The following is a 14217-nucleotide window of genomic DNA, read 5'->3' on the forward strand; positions in this document are numbered from 1 at the left end:
TCTTTGGGACCACTTCCAAAAAGCCACAATCTTTCCTAAACAGTTATGACTAACCAAGAACAAAGCCTAAGTGCAGGCAGCTACTGGCAAAACCTAATCAAAATGGACAGTGATTTCATAAAACCTTTCAAACTCACTTTATTTTAAAATAGAAATTGATGACATCTTTTTTCTTTTCAATAAATGATTGGTGAAAATCACAGTATTACTCCATGAAACACATTTAAACAGCATTCATATCTTTACCTGGAAATGAAAGGAAAAAGGCAAGTCACCCTCCCAAACCAAAACTTAAGGAGATGCTGTGATTTATCGACACATGTAAGTTCAAAATAAATGTTTACCCCTTTCCTGAAATTGAAGTTAGCCCTTTTCTGGTCAATTTTGAGATTTTAAGTAAGATTTCATGCATTACTAGGGTTTGTTTTACAAATTTCCCATTTGATAGTTTTCAATTTATCACTCCCTGGTTCCCACCCTTTCTGACTGAGGCACCCCTAATCCACTATTTCTCTGCATTTCAGGCCCCCAATCCCAACCTCTGTAGATACTAATTTTCTGCAGGATCTAACAAGGTTACACCAGCAGCCATAGAACACAGCTTTTCCACTACCTATATCAGCAACGGTTCCCTAACAGAAAGGATTTGCAGTGCCAGTCATACAGCATTACACATCTTGTTTACAAACACCATGCACCTCAGACAATGGCATGAGGCTGCGTCACAGAAACACAGAACCAAGATTCTCCTGCCTTCCCTTCCCTTCCCTTCCCAGCAGGGTACCCAACACATACTCTCCTAGCTCTCCCATGCAAAACTACACTAACCTTCTGGAAAATCCTTTACATCTATTCACTAGAGGGAAAAAAGGGTGGGGAGGGGGTTACCCCAAACAAGATATTTATAGAAACAGACTTTTTTTTTCATCTTTACTTTTGCAAAGGAAATGGATGCCTTCTTGAGAAAAGCTGTTTATGCAAAACAGCAAAATCTGGGAAAGACTGAGAATTAATCCAATCACAGGCATTATTTAGAATGACAATACTATTCACAAATAAGTGATGTACACAATGATTACCATGAACCATGTGTGCCTTTAATGTTATTAAACATAAAAAAATAAGTGTAATTGATTTCTTTTAAAACAGTTAATCCATGAATGGAATATATGGTTACTCTTCATTTTGAGCACACATGTCCCAGGTACTCTGGATTAAAAGCAATTTAATCCACCATTTGTGTATACTGAATTAAGCGTGATCATACAGCGTTAGGAGCACACACCAGCGAAGAAACAAGGCTGTGTGACTACACTCGCTTTTCCGAGCTCACCTCTAGACATTTTAAGAGCAGCTTCTGAAAGGATGATAATAAACCCAGAATAGATGAGGTGTTCCCTAGCTCCTGAATTTTTTAAGGTTGACCAGTAATGCTTCTACTTGTGTAAGGAATGAGTAATGTCCTTCTAAAAGACTGTGTTTTCAGGGAACTGACCAACAGCAAAGAAAGAAAACATATTTGCAGTAATCCCTAAGCAGTTAGCATGACTTTTGCTTGGAACAGGAGGACATACTGTACTTAAATTTACCCACTACAAATGGTTCCCCTCCACTCAGCCATTGCTATTAAAAGAACCAAGCTGTTCTAAAGACAAGCAGGAAGAGGATATCCAAAATGTGTAGGTGGGATATTTTCATAGAGCTTCTCTAAATTCCAAATACCTGAACAAACCAAACCAAGTTAAAACCCCAATTCAAGCTATGACCCATATTAATTATAAAAACAATGTCCACCCTTTTCTCTATTCAGTTCTATGAGTATATTTTTTATAAAAAACTTTTGATAAGACTGCTCACAAATGTTTGCAAAGAACCATGCCATCCTAGGTCTAAATTTCTTTCTTTCTTTTTTTCAGATTTTTTCCCCCCTCCAGTTCCGGCTTAATAAATATATACCAATTTGCTTTTTAAAAATCTATTTTGGGGACGCCTGGATGGCTCAGTGGTTGGGCGTCTACCTTCAGCTCAGGTCCTGATCCTGGGGTCTGGGATCAAGTCCCACATCGGGCTCCTTGCAGGGAGCCTGCTTCTCTTTGCCTACGTCTCTGCCTCTCTGTGTGTGTGTCTCTCTCTCATGAATAAGTAAATAAAATCTTTTAAAAAAATAAAAAATGAATTAAAAAATAAATATCTATTTTGTCCCATGTAAAATAGTAAAACAGTCCAAATATTATTATTGTTCTGAAAGCAATGTTTTTGAAAGACATGCCCTCATTATTGATAAGGGATATAGTGAGTATGCCCTATATGCCTACACCATAATAGCTGCCATAGGGATTCAAGACTTATAACTATAAATCAAAGCCCCATGCTTAGGAGCTAAATAACAAGTCATTTAGTATGACATGCATACATAAAATGATTACATTCCCCTCTGAGAGGTATAGACAAAAGGAGGAGGAAAATCCTTAAGGAATTTGGTTAGCATGGAAGAAAAGAAAGGACACACGAGAAAGAACAGAATAAACAAAAGCCTGAAAATCTGAAAATACACAGCTCATTTGCTGGACATCAAGGAGGTCAACAGAACTGATCAGAGGGCTAGAGACAAGTTAAGAATTAAAACTATCCAGGTGGGACAGGTTCAGAGGTCACTTGTCTTAACATCTTTGTTTTACAAATAAAGAAAGCAGGCTCAAGGTGGTGAATGAATCAACAAATACTTTGAAGTGCTATTTACTCTACTAAGCACTGAGATGCAAGGGTGAGTGACAAAATGTCATTGACCTCAGCAAGTCCAAGGAGTTAAGTGAGGGGTGGAGACAGACCAAAACAAACAAACAAACAAACAAAAACAAAAACCCACACACAATTAAATTGATCATTTCACGTTCTGGTAAGTCCCAGGAGGAAAATAATGTGATAAAAGGCAAAGTGGAGATAGAGGGACAAAACCTCTCAAACCTGAATCTCAGATGGCTTGTTCAATCAAAAAATGTGACATTTGAGCTGAGACTTGAACACGAAAGAGCCATACCTGAGAAGACTGGGTAAAGAGCATTCTAAATAGGAAAACAGTAAGAGCAAAGAGCAAGACAGGAAAACAACTTAGCAAGTTTAAGGATCAGCATGAAGGCCAATATAGTTGGAGCCTCATAGGGAATGGAGTGTGTAGAGAAGGATATGCTGTAGGCCACAGTGAATAGCTTAGATATTATTCTAAGGGTAATGAAAATTTATTGGAAAATTTTGAGCAAGGAAAAAAAATTATATAGTTTATACTTAGTATCCTACTCTGAGGAGTGTCAGGGAGGGTAGTTAAGAGCTTTTGCAGCACACAAGGCCGATGTATGGCCCAAAGGACACTGATCGCTCCTCTTTGACTATCATAACTTTGATATGTGGGATAGCCAAGTGCACATATTGAGAACATATTTAAGTTGGGAACTCAGGAGAAGATCCATTTGTGGCTATAAAACTTTGAAAATTATCAGCATAGGCATGATGTTTGAAATCATGTGAGTATTGCTATCTGCCAGAAAGAGCATTTAAATAAAGATAAAAGGATTGAGGACTAAGCCCAAGGAGACCATAACACGTAGGGGAAGGGCCAGCAAAGAAGACTGAGAAGAGGCAGTGGGAGAAGAGTCCCACAGCAACAGTGCTGCAAGGAAGCTGGGAGAACCAAGCATTTCATCAAGCAAGGCATGATGGTCAACTATCCCAAATGCATAAAGAGTTGAAGACATAGAATGACCACGGGCCTTGGCAAGATGTACAGGAGGTGAGGAACTTGAGAAGTTAGTAGAGATTATGTGAATTTGAGGAGTGTTAATGAACAGTGGTGTTTCCAGGCCAACTAATCTAAAGGCAGGTCTCTGGATTCCACCTCCTGCGCTATTTTTTGACTCTCAGCTGCCTCTCATCTGTGGACCTTAGAAACCCCCTGAAGAATTTTAAGCAGGCAAGAGGGATGCTGAAAGAGAGTTATTGTAAAGTTAATCTGATAGCAGGGTGGCAATCACTTCAAGGTAGAAGACTCCATGATCTATAGCTCCAGGGTGATGAGAGCCTGCATTCCTTGGGCCAAGAATAGGGATGCATGGACCCAAAGGGGCAGCTCTAAAGAATACACAGCACCAAAGCAAGTTATAATGACTAAAATGGCTTTCAACGGAGTACCACTGAGAGCCAAAGTCATTCAATAAGGTAGGAGAAAATAATGTGGCGAAATACAATATGGCTAAGTACTTTTTGCCATCACAGGGTATGTTGTGTGATATCTGCATTTTAAAAGATATCTGCAAAAATATCAACTTTCCATATTTTTCTTCTTTTATTGTATATTAAGAGCAGTCTTCTTTTATAATTGCTAATACTTTGAATAGAATATAAGCTAGTCTTCCTAACCATCATTCAACTTACAGTCCAACATGTGTACTAACACAAATTAATTACCTAGAAGGTAAATAATACAACATTAAGAGTTCAGAATTAAAATCCCATTTCAGAAACATTTCAATTCAATGCTATTAAGAATTTACACATCTTGTTGCCACCCTAAAATGCTGTTCTACCAAAGTCCAGAGTTTGGCACTTCGGTCCTTCATACTTCTCCCCCATATCTTTACTGGCCTTTTCATTCCAACACAAAACGCACTAGAAAAATGAAGATGTATCTCAGCCTCCTAAGGAACTATGTGATTGTCTCTAGGGGGAATACATTCTACAAGGGGGTAGAAAACGATGAGGATTATAAAACACTTATTTTTGGTTTGTTTGTTTTACAAAAAAGCATTGCAACTATTCTTCTTTAGCTTTTCGCATAAGAAAGATGCACCCCTTAATCATGGAAACCCAACTTAAAGGATGCAGGGTCACAAAGAGGTGCTGGGATTTTCTGTGTGTGCAGCTCTAAGAGCAGCCCACAGGGCAATGCAGCATGCTTGGAATATTATTTAACTAATCTGCATGCACATATTTCCTTCATCCATCTCTATGGGAGTGGAGGCAATTCTTGATATTTTAGACAATTGTCAGGTGTATTTTTTATGTCATTTAAACTTCTGATGCAGTAAATGGTCTCCAAAAACTCTGTCAAACCCCAATCATATTGGCTTCAGTACAATGAGAAAATGATGAAAACAGAGTGTACTCTAAAATCACATTACCAAAGACTCATTAATCACTGCATTGTTAACAAATGTTCCAGATTTTAATATGTAGTTCAAAACACAGCTCCACATTCTTCTATATACAACATTTTCTAGAACTATTCATTTCTAAATAGTAACAAATCTATACATTAATTAATACAACAAGAGAGAGAAAGCATTTTTAAACAAGTTATCAGACCATCAATTGCTCTGGGTAAAAATACAAACATGCTTCGGGGTATACCTTATCAGAGAGAACAGTTGAGGGAGGGAGAGATGGCCCTGGCAGTGGTCAAAAGCCATCCCATAATCCAATGTAAAGTCAGCAGCAACCCTCTCCAAGGTCCCTAAGAGACAAGCAGGCACTGGGAATGACATCAGGGAGGTACAAAGTATTGTCTGTGCTTCCCCAGATGCCCTGGTAGCAGACAGACTTTTTCCCTCTATAAGGGAAAATCAGTCAGCAAATGTGACTCAGTTGACAGCTCTAGATCACAACTTTTGAGCAATGACAGGACAGAGACGATAGGGACAGGAAGAGGCCTTTCTGCAATGCTAGAACCATAGGCACTGGCCTCATCATCCTAATTATAGGAATTAGAGGGTGAGAAAGGAAATGAAGTTCCACTGACGAGGGGAGACCATGGTGTGATACAACTCAGAACACCTGACTTCTAATCCTGGCTTTGCCATTCATAAACTGTGTGGCCCTGGGCCTGTTATTTAGTCTAGATGATCCTCTATTGTGTGACTTAGAAACTTGGGAAGAGAGCAGCATCTATCCTATCTGCCATATGAGTTTTATAAGAATTCAGTGAGAGTATGTATTTGGAAGCTCTTGGTAAATTGTGAAGTCTTGTGAAAATGGAGATTTCTCATTTTAGGCCAGGAGCACATCCTTTAAATTACTGTGAAGATCTAAAAACCTTCCCTAGGTAGCCAGGGAAGGTTTTTAGATCTTCACAGTAACCCATTAAAAATGGTGTTTTAGGAAGATGAGCCTTGCAGTAGAATGAAGAATTGACTAGTGACTGGTAGAGAAACCAGAGTCAGGATCACCATCTAACAGGCTGTGGGAGACTAGGTGTGACATTGGAAAACGTTTCTAGGGTCATGGTGGTTGAAACACAGAGCAGGGGACCTTTTTTGGATAATGTTAAGCATGAGGAATAATAATGTATTACAGAAGAATGTTACATGAACTATCATTTGAATCAACCCAATCACTCAATCCTTCAGCCCTCCACTAACATCCCAAATTTAAATCCCATTACTCTCCTGGACCTTCTGTTTCTCCCCTACCTCAAACTCAGGCCTCTACTTGTTAGTGCCAGACTCCTTTCTCAAAATGTTTTTCACTTCCTCACAGCTTCTGAGGAGGCTCTTTGCCCTCATATTGACTTCTCGTCCCTTAATCTTCAGGTCCCTTCCCAGACCATCTGACTTCTCTGTTTTGGCAACCATGAAACACAGAGTCAGACATTTCAGCAACACCCTCATCAGCCTTCTACAATCTTTTCTCGCTGTACTTCACCTATCCTTCTCATGCCTGCCTTCAAATGGGGCTCACTCCACAGGCTGCTTTCACTGATTCCCTGGGTTGCATGGCAATACCAGCAAAAGCCACTGAATAGTGCCACCTGGGTTGTGATTTCCAAATTCTAATGAATTCTTTCAGGACAAGGATGCTGTCTGGTTCATTACTGTATCCACAGAAGTGAGCCCAGGGCCTGGCATCTAAAACATCCTCAATGTATACTGCATGAGTGAAATTGATCATATCTGGGAATCCTATAATCTATGTCTCCTATTACTTCACTTTTCTTGGCTTCCACCTATCCCTTCTGCTTCTCTTTATCAGGTTATATTTTTTCTTCCTATCCTCGAAATAAAAGTATTTCCCAGGGTCCTAAACTCAACTCCCTTACATTTCCCTTTTGTTCACTCTCCAACAAAGACCAGTTGCCACCCACAAACCCAAGAGAATGTCAAGATATTTTGATCATTTTCATTAGGACCCAAGTTCCACACTCTTGCCAAGAGTCCCACAACTTGAATCCTGCTCCAGAAGGTGAAGCTTCACCCCATCCTCCTCCCCAAAGAAAGACTCCAAGGACAAGGAACAAAGGTCAGAGCAGAATTTGACCCTCCCAGTGGGGACAACTGAGCCTCAAGTGGGATTGACAGGCAAGCCTTTGCCACCAGACACAGTCACCAACTTGTCCTACATTAATAACAAAGAAGCCTCTTTTCTCAGCAATCATTAATTGCCTTTAAAAGTCCAGATTCTCTGAGGCCTGAGGGCTTTACACCTTTCAAGTCATTGGGTGCCCTTCCTCTATGACAGCCTTTCACCTAAAAGAGAAAGGTTTGTTTCAGCGCTTCATTAGAAATGGGGAAAACTGGCCCTCCACTGAGACCCTACTCCAAATCTTCCCCTTTAGCCTACATGGCTTTGACTCTGAGTAAGTGTCCACACAAGGTTCAGCCTCTAGCTGGGCTCTATCGTATTTCCTCCTACCCACCAATGCCCAGGCACAACTCAAAGCCACAGTTATAACCACAGGTTCCTCATAGCCCTATCTGGACAGAGCAGTTACATGAAATCAAATATGTCTTTGCCCCCGTGGTTTTGCCTTTCTTTTTCTCTCTTACTGGGACCTTCATTCCTTGAGCCACTGGGGCCAATCTCAGCCATCTTTCATGCTTCTAGTGCTCGGTCTGGACCAGGCATGGGACATACGCATCTTCTCCCCATACTAGGGAGGATCTATCCTTTTTCAAGCTTAGTAATATATATTCCTGGTTTTTCTTAAATTTATTCCCCCCTAGGAAGATAAATTATTTATTGGACTATGCTATGTGGTCTTATGAATACCTCTCAACTCACATAAAACTAACCTACATAATAGAAGGAAACCGTTTTCAATATGACCTTACCCACAGGAGTCAGTTTGTGATTTTACACAAAATGAGGCACTTGTGGGCAATTACTTATTTAAATATCTATAAATCTTCATGTTAAGAATTTTTTAATGTCCAGTAAGAAAAAATCTAATGGCTTAGAAAGGGGGAAAATGTGTAAAATAATATTTTGCAACATGGGAATTTGAGAAAAATGAGTGTAGATAATTACAGCAATCTGCCTGACACAAGGCAAGAATTCCCCCACAAATGTGCTTAGAAGAGATTCCTACCCATCCTTTAGTTCTGAAGCAACCAGACAGCCTCATGTAACTTTAGTAAGTTAGAAGAATGCCTCCGATGAAAATTCTTGGACCTGAGATCCATCATTTGCACTTTAAAGAAAATGGCCACTAGGGTCTTGCTTTCAGAACAGTTAGACCCACACAAAGTTTTCTTTTATAGAAAATATGTCTTCTTCCAGACTAAGTGAAAAGAGCAGAGTAAAATATTTCCACTACAAATGCATCTATCTCTATCCACCGTTGTTTACACGCGGCTTTTCTTCGACCCCTGAGCTCCCAGTCCTCTATTCTATGAAAGCTCTTCCCTTTGCCACCATTCCACAGGGACGGACTTCTACGCTGCTGACTCAAATGATGACATCTTGTTGTAGAAATCTGAGCACCTCACGGTGGATCCACGCATCAGTCACTGAGGGACGCTGCCAACTTCTGTCACAAGAAGATTAAGACAACACACTCAAAGCTGCAAACATTGCCCTAACTAATTAGCAGTTTTGTTTGCATTATCAGGGCTGCAGGAGGAATCACTGACCTCTCTCCTGACATGGCACACAGGAGGTTAGAGCCTTCCAGCTCCTAAAACCCAACAGATAATCTCCAAGGGGACGCGTGTCCTTTAGCTACATCAAGACAATGTGTTTTGAGTATAAGGCTCATTGGTTTATGAGGTCTCATAATCTTCATCTGTAAATGATGACAGTAAGATATAAAAGTTTTTAAAACTTGAGTAATCACTGAGAAGAATTCATAAAACTAAGGAATCCTTCAATGCTATTAATGTACCTAGTTACATAGGTAGGAGAGAAAGAATCATTTACCAAATGAAATATTTTTACACCCTCCCAGAAGGAGCCTTATAAGTGGGTCATTCAATTGTTCTGACACTATCAATTAGGTATTATCCTAATTGTAGGTGATTTGGGGGGTTTCTTTTATCCTTATGTAATACTAGAGCAACATACCTACGAGAAGGTAAAATTAAGTATCAAACCACTTCAGTGTTAGTGTTTTAGACACTTAGTGTCTGCATCACCCTTGTAAGCCCTACAACATAATAGGAATCTCAGTTAAAGGATAACATATTAACCAGGAAAGTCTATCAGCTTCTCTGACCAAAGCCGATACACCAATCATTCATACTACATTTGAACAGTCTGATTATCCATAATTAATAAAAGTGTCTCCATAGAAACCAAGTATACAGTGAAATTCACTTATAGTGAAGGATTTGCTTTAACAAAAAGACTTCAAGCCAAGATTTTGCTATAACTTAGGTTTACACATCATCATACACTGATGCCATTAGATATTACTACATCTTTAGGATTTCACAGTCTTGAAGATTACAAAAGCTCTGCACATGGGGAGAGAGAAAAAAAGGTTTGGAAGAAAAGATTTGCATATGTAGTTATAAAAATACCAAAGCAGATTCCATGCTAAGCTCTGCCAAAGGAGAATAATTACCATTGCCCATCAGCATGCAGCCTTGAAATTATATTCTCTTCTCCCTGCAGAAGCAGTCATCAGATTATCAAAATGAGGTTATCCTGACTACACTCAAATAGTTCTTATACAGAATAAGCACAATGCAATCAACAGACAAGCAGCGATTTCCCTCCCACACAAACTATAATCTTTTGTGAAATATATTTTTAATGAAGAATACATAGCCCTCCTACATGTTTGGTTCTGCTCTCACACTCCTCCACATAAAAGCATACATACTTTTTAAAGAGAAGGTGAAGAATTTTATAGCTTCTAATAACATCCCCCACAGTGCATGGCAAAAAGGAATATTAACATCTGAACTAACCCCCAAATGTATCTTTTTCATATAATGTTACTCTTATAAAAATAAAACAAGTTACCAATGGCTCCTGGGGGACAGTATGCTGAAATCAACATAAACAATGGATCTTACCAAAATTTTAGTGATTTCTTTCTATTTAGATGCATTAAAACGGCTAAATTCATTCAACAACTAATGACTCAAAACTCATGAAACTTGGGATCTCTGGGTGGTGCAGTGGTTTGGCGCCTGCCTTTGGCCCAGGGCGCGATCCTGGAGACCCGGGATCGAATCCCACGTCAGGCTCCCGGTGCATGGAGCCTGCTTCTCCCTCTGCCTGTGTCTCTGCCTCTCTCTCTCTCAATCTGTGACTATCATAAATAAATAAAAATTAAAAAAAATAAAAAAAATAAAAACTCATGAAACTTAATTTTAAACTTGCAAATTTCAAATTATAAATTGCTTGTCATGAGTCATACTGCTTATTCAAAAAGCAAGTGTTTGAAAAGAAAGTTTTTTGTAGGTGAGGTTGATAGTGGTACTCATTTTTCTTTCTCCCTCAATCATCTGAATTTAAAATGTCAAAAATTGAAACAATATGACTAGATCATTGGATAGATTTTTACCATTGGGATAGCTAATTGGAAATGAGGCTATAAAAGTAATTATGTATGCCCATGCCCACTCAGTGGAATTGTAAGAGGCAAAAAGAGACAAAAATCCCTCCTCTAGGGCTTATTTACCCGACACAGCACCTGGTTTAGGGTCCTAGGCTCTGGGATATATTTCTGAATTTGGTTCCTAGGAGGCAAGCCATTAAGAAATTAGTTACAGTGATAAGTAGCCTTGGTAATCTGTACATCAAGGAGCTATGCCTTCATTCTAGGAAATTAAAAAAAAAAAAGGAACAAGACTAGCTAAAGCCAAATTAATCAATGTTATTTTTCCATAAAGAAATAGTCTTAAAAGATCAGAAAACCAATTTTGCCTAAATGCTTAAATGTTGTAATTGCTTTACACTAAAAGGAGTGTTTTAATTTTGTATAATTGTCATTTAAAAAACAAAATCATTGCTGAAAGGATAGCCTGCAAACACAGGCAAAGCAGAGTTGGTTTGATTCACGTGTGTACCTCAGCCCATCTAAACAGAACCTGCTATTCTCTAACTTAGCACAAGGTTAAGAACTACTTTTGCAAACAAAGCACCATCAGGGAAAAGAGAGAGAGAGAGAGAGAGAGAGAGAGAGAAGAGGAGATGAAAAGAGAAAGAGGCAGGAAAGAAGGAGATAGGAAGACAGGACTAGGAAAAAAAAGTTTAGGAGATGGATTCCCGCATGGGGAAGCAAATGTTGCTGCTGACATGCTGGTGAATCAATCTCCATAGAGAGTTCAGGAGCCTCACTCTCACAGGTGTAGGAAAGACATGGGGAAACAGAAGAAAATGCGAAAACGCTGTGAATACAGTTAAAATCCCTTCCACACGCATCCACCGGTGCCCAGCTCTACTCCCCAAAGCATGTCGATGCGAGGTGCAGGCAAACTTTCAGAATCCCCTCCAAACATATCCCGATGAAAGACAGCACAGATTCCCATGTATCTCTATGAAGGCTGGCACACCTTTCCGTTCAAAGCCCCTGGTGCTACACAGGCTCCTGACAGTCCAGGCTCTCGTGGATGAAATCTGGCTAGCTGATTTGAAAAGCAAAAGCCCAACTCATTAAAGAGAACTCGGGGCCTTCCCCGCCAGCCCCGCAGAGCCCCTGGATGCCTCCAGCAAGGTTCTGACTGTCCGCTTCCTGGGCTCCGGGTCCCGGCGGTGCACCTTCCGCACACACAGCCTCTCGGGCTAAGGAACCAGCTGAGCCAGAACTGCTGCTGTTCACAAAAGGAATTCCCCCTCCCTTCCCCTCCTTCTCCCTCCCCTTTCTTCTCTCGTCCCTCCTCCCATCATCCGCTGGTGAATAATAGCACTCTGCTACCTGCCTGGATCAACACCGTGAGCCCCTGTCTTCAAGCATTCAGAGAATTTAACAGCCTGGAAATTCCTGTTGTCCGTTCGCTGAGGTCACAGATAAAGCTAAACAACAGCCGTGGTTCCCATCAATCATAAGTCACTCACTGATAGAATGTATGGTAGGAGACCTGATGTAAGCAAGTCACCAGAGAAAATACCCACTGATGACGCATATCCAGGCATAAAAATAGTTACAGGGCCCTCAAAGGGATTATTCAACAGCCTACATTTAGACTTTCTTACAAGAGACCTGAAGTCAACGTGCTGCAGTTTAATGGCTGGATAGAGTTGAAGTTTTAAGCTTCCTCAACAGACAAAACCACAAATCACTGGTTTAAATAAGTGCCTGCAATACCTTAGTACATTTTAGTTTAGTAAATTTTAACACAACTTCACAAGCATTAAACGGAACCACCAACTATCTTATAAAATGCCACGTAATCTCTTTTATTTGTGTCCTCCCTCATATAACAATTCCTTTTTTTTTTTTTTAAGCAAGCTCTCCAAACCTTGATAATTGGCCCAAAGAAAAACAACATCCATTGCTTTCCAAATCGATGTTAGGACAATAACACATATTGCAGTTCTGCTTCTATATCCTTTTAAAGCATGTTTCTAAGGACAGCGAAGCTTAATTATATGTTTCACTGACCTTCTGCATGCCGTGTTCACAATTATATTTTTCCCGTATTGGTCTGATCCCTTATGGAAATAATTATCACATGCATTAGAGACACCTACTATGTATCTTACACATAGTAGGCATTATTACTGTTTGCCACATAAGCGAGTGAATGAATCAATGAAATGCTATGTACAAATATTTTAATTGAGTGACAAGTAACATGGTAACCAAGACTGAAATCCTGGTTTTTTTATTTTATGAGGAAACTAACTTTTTACATGTGTAACAATTTTAATAGTTTCAAGTCATCTGTTCTCTTTTTCCTCCCACTCAAACATATGCATAGTTACCCTGCATAGAAAGGGCTTTTCACATAGCTTTCATATTAGAAATGTTGGATTTTTGCACATTTTAATATTTGAATATATAAAAATGTTCCCTTCCTGGTCTCCATTAAGCAAATGTGCTGACACAATGAACAATAAAGGCAACTGTCTATGACATAACCCAAAATTCTGCCCCTGAACTTGCATACCCTACTTGTTAGTCTTCATTATCGATCCTTTCCTAATAGTGGACAGATTTACATTGTTACCCAGTTAAGTACTAGCTATGGAACATCTCTCTGTGAGAGAATTTATCTCAGTGCTCAATAATACTAACTATCCTACCCCCAAAATTGGCAAATACCTATTAGCAACATTGCCATAACTTTTGACAAATGTAAGGGCTTTATTCTACAGGGTACACTTCCAGCAACAGTAACCAGATGACATTTTTCTTCCTATACTGATAGGTTCTACATCACTTTCCTCAAGTATGATAACACTGCTATAAATACAAGTGAAAATTATTTTTAGTACTAAGATTTCGCAAAGCATTCACGTTTCTCTCCTGTGCATATGTGTCAACAGTATGTGGCCTAGTTTAAAGAATCTAAGCGGAAATGTTCACTAGTGCCCTCTAGTTGAGCATTGCTAAGGCAATTGTGAAGAAACACACGTGTACTTTACCCACTCACAAATATTGTAAGAAACCATCAACAGCTCTGCAATTAATTATTCACATAAAAGGTAGAATAATAAAACAAATTAAATCTAGGGTCTATTTTATTTCGTAAGGTTTCATTATTCATTTTTGAAAATGCATAAAGAAATTTTTTTTTATTTTTTTTAAGATTTTATTTATTTATTCATGAGAGACAGAGAGGGAGAGGCAGAGACATAGGCAGAGGGAGAAGCAGGCTCCGTGCAGGGAGCCCGATGTGGGACTCCATCCTGGGACTCCAGGATCACACCCTGGGCTAAAGGTAGATGCTAAACTGCTGAGCCATCCGTGCATCCCAAGAAAAAAACAAATTTTTTAAGGGGAAAAAAATCAAACAGACAAGATAATAAGACATATTTGTATTTGCAGAAGAAGAA

At 39.4% G+C, this 14217-nt stretch overlaps 1 protein-coding gene across 3 annotated transcripts in view; it reads right to left on the reverse strand.

The window, feature by feature from the left end:
- HIVEP2 (HIVEP zinc finger 2) overlaps nucleotides 1-14217 on the reverse strand; it is a 193585-nt gene that overhangs the window by 119759 nt on the left and 59609 nt on the right. The window lies entirely within an intron of this gene.

Source organism: Nyctereutes procyonoides, unplaced genomic scaffold (assembly GCF_905146905.1).
Source record: "Nyctereutes procyonoides isolate TBG_1078 unplaced genomic scaffold, NYPRO_anot_genome, whole genome shotgun sequence".
Taxonomy (NCBI): Eukaryota; Metazoa; Chordata; class Mammalia; order Carnivora; family Canidae; genus Nyctereutes; species Nyctereutes procyonoides.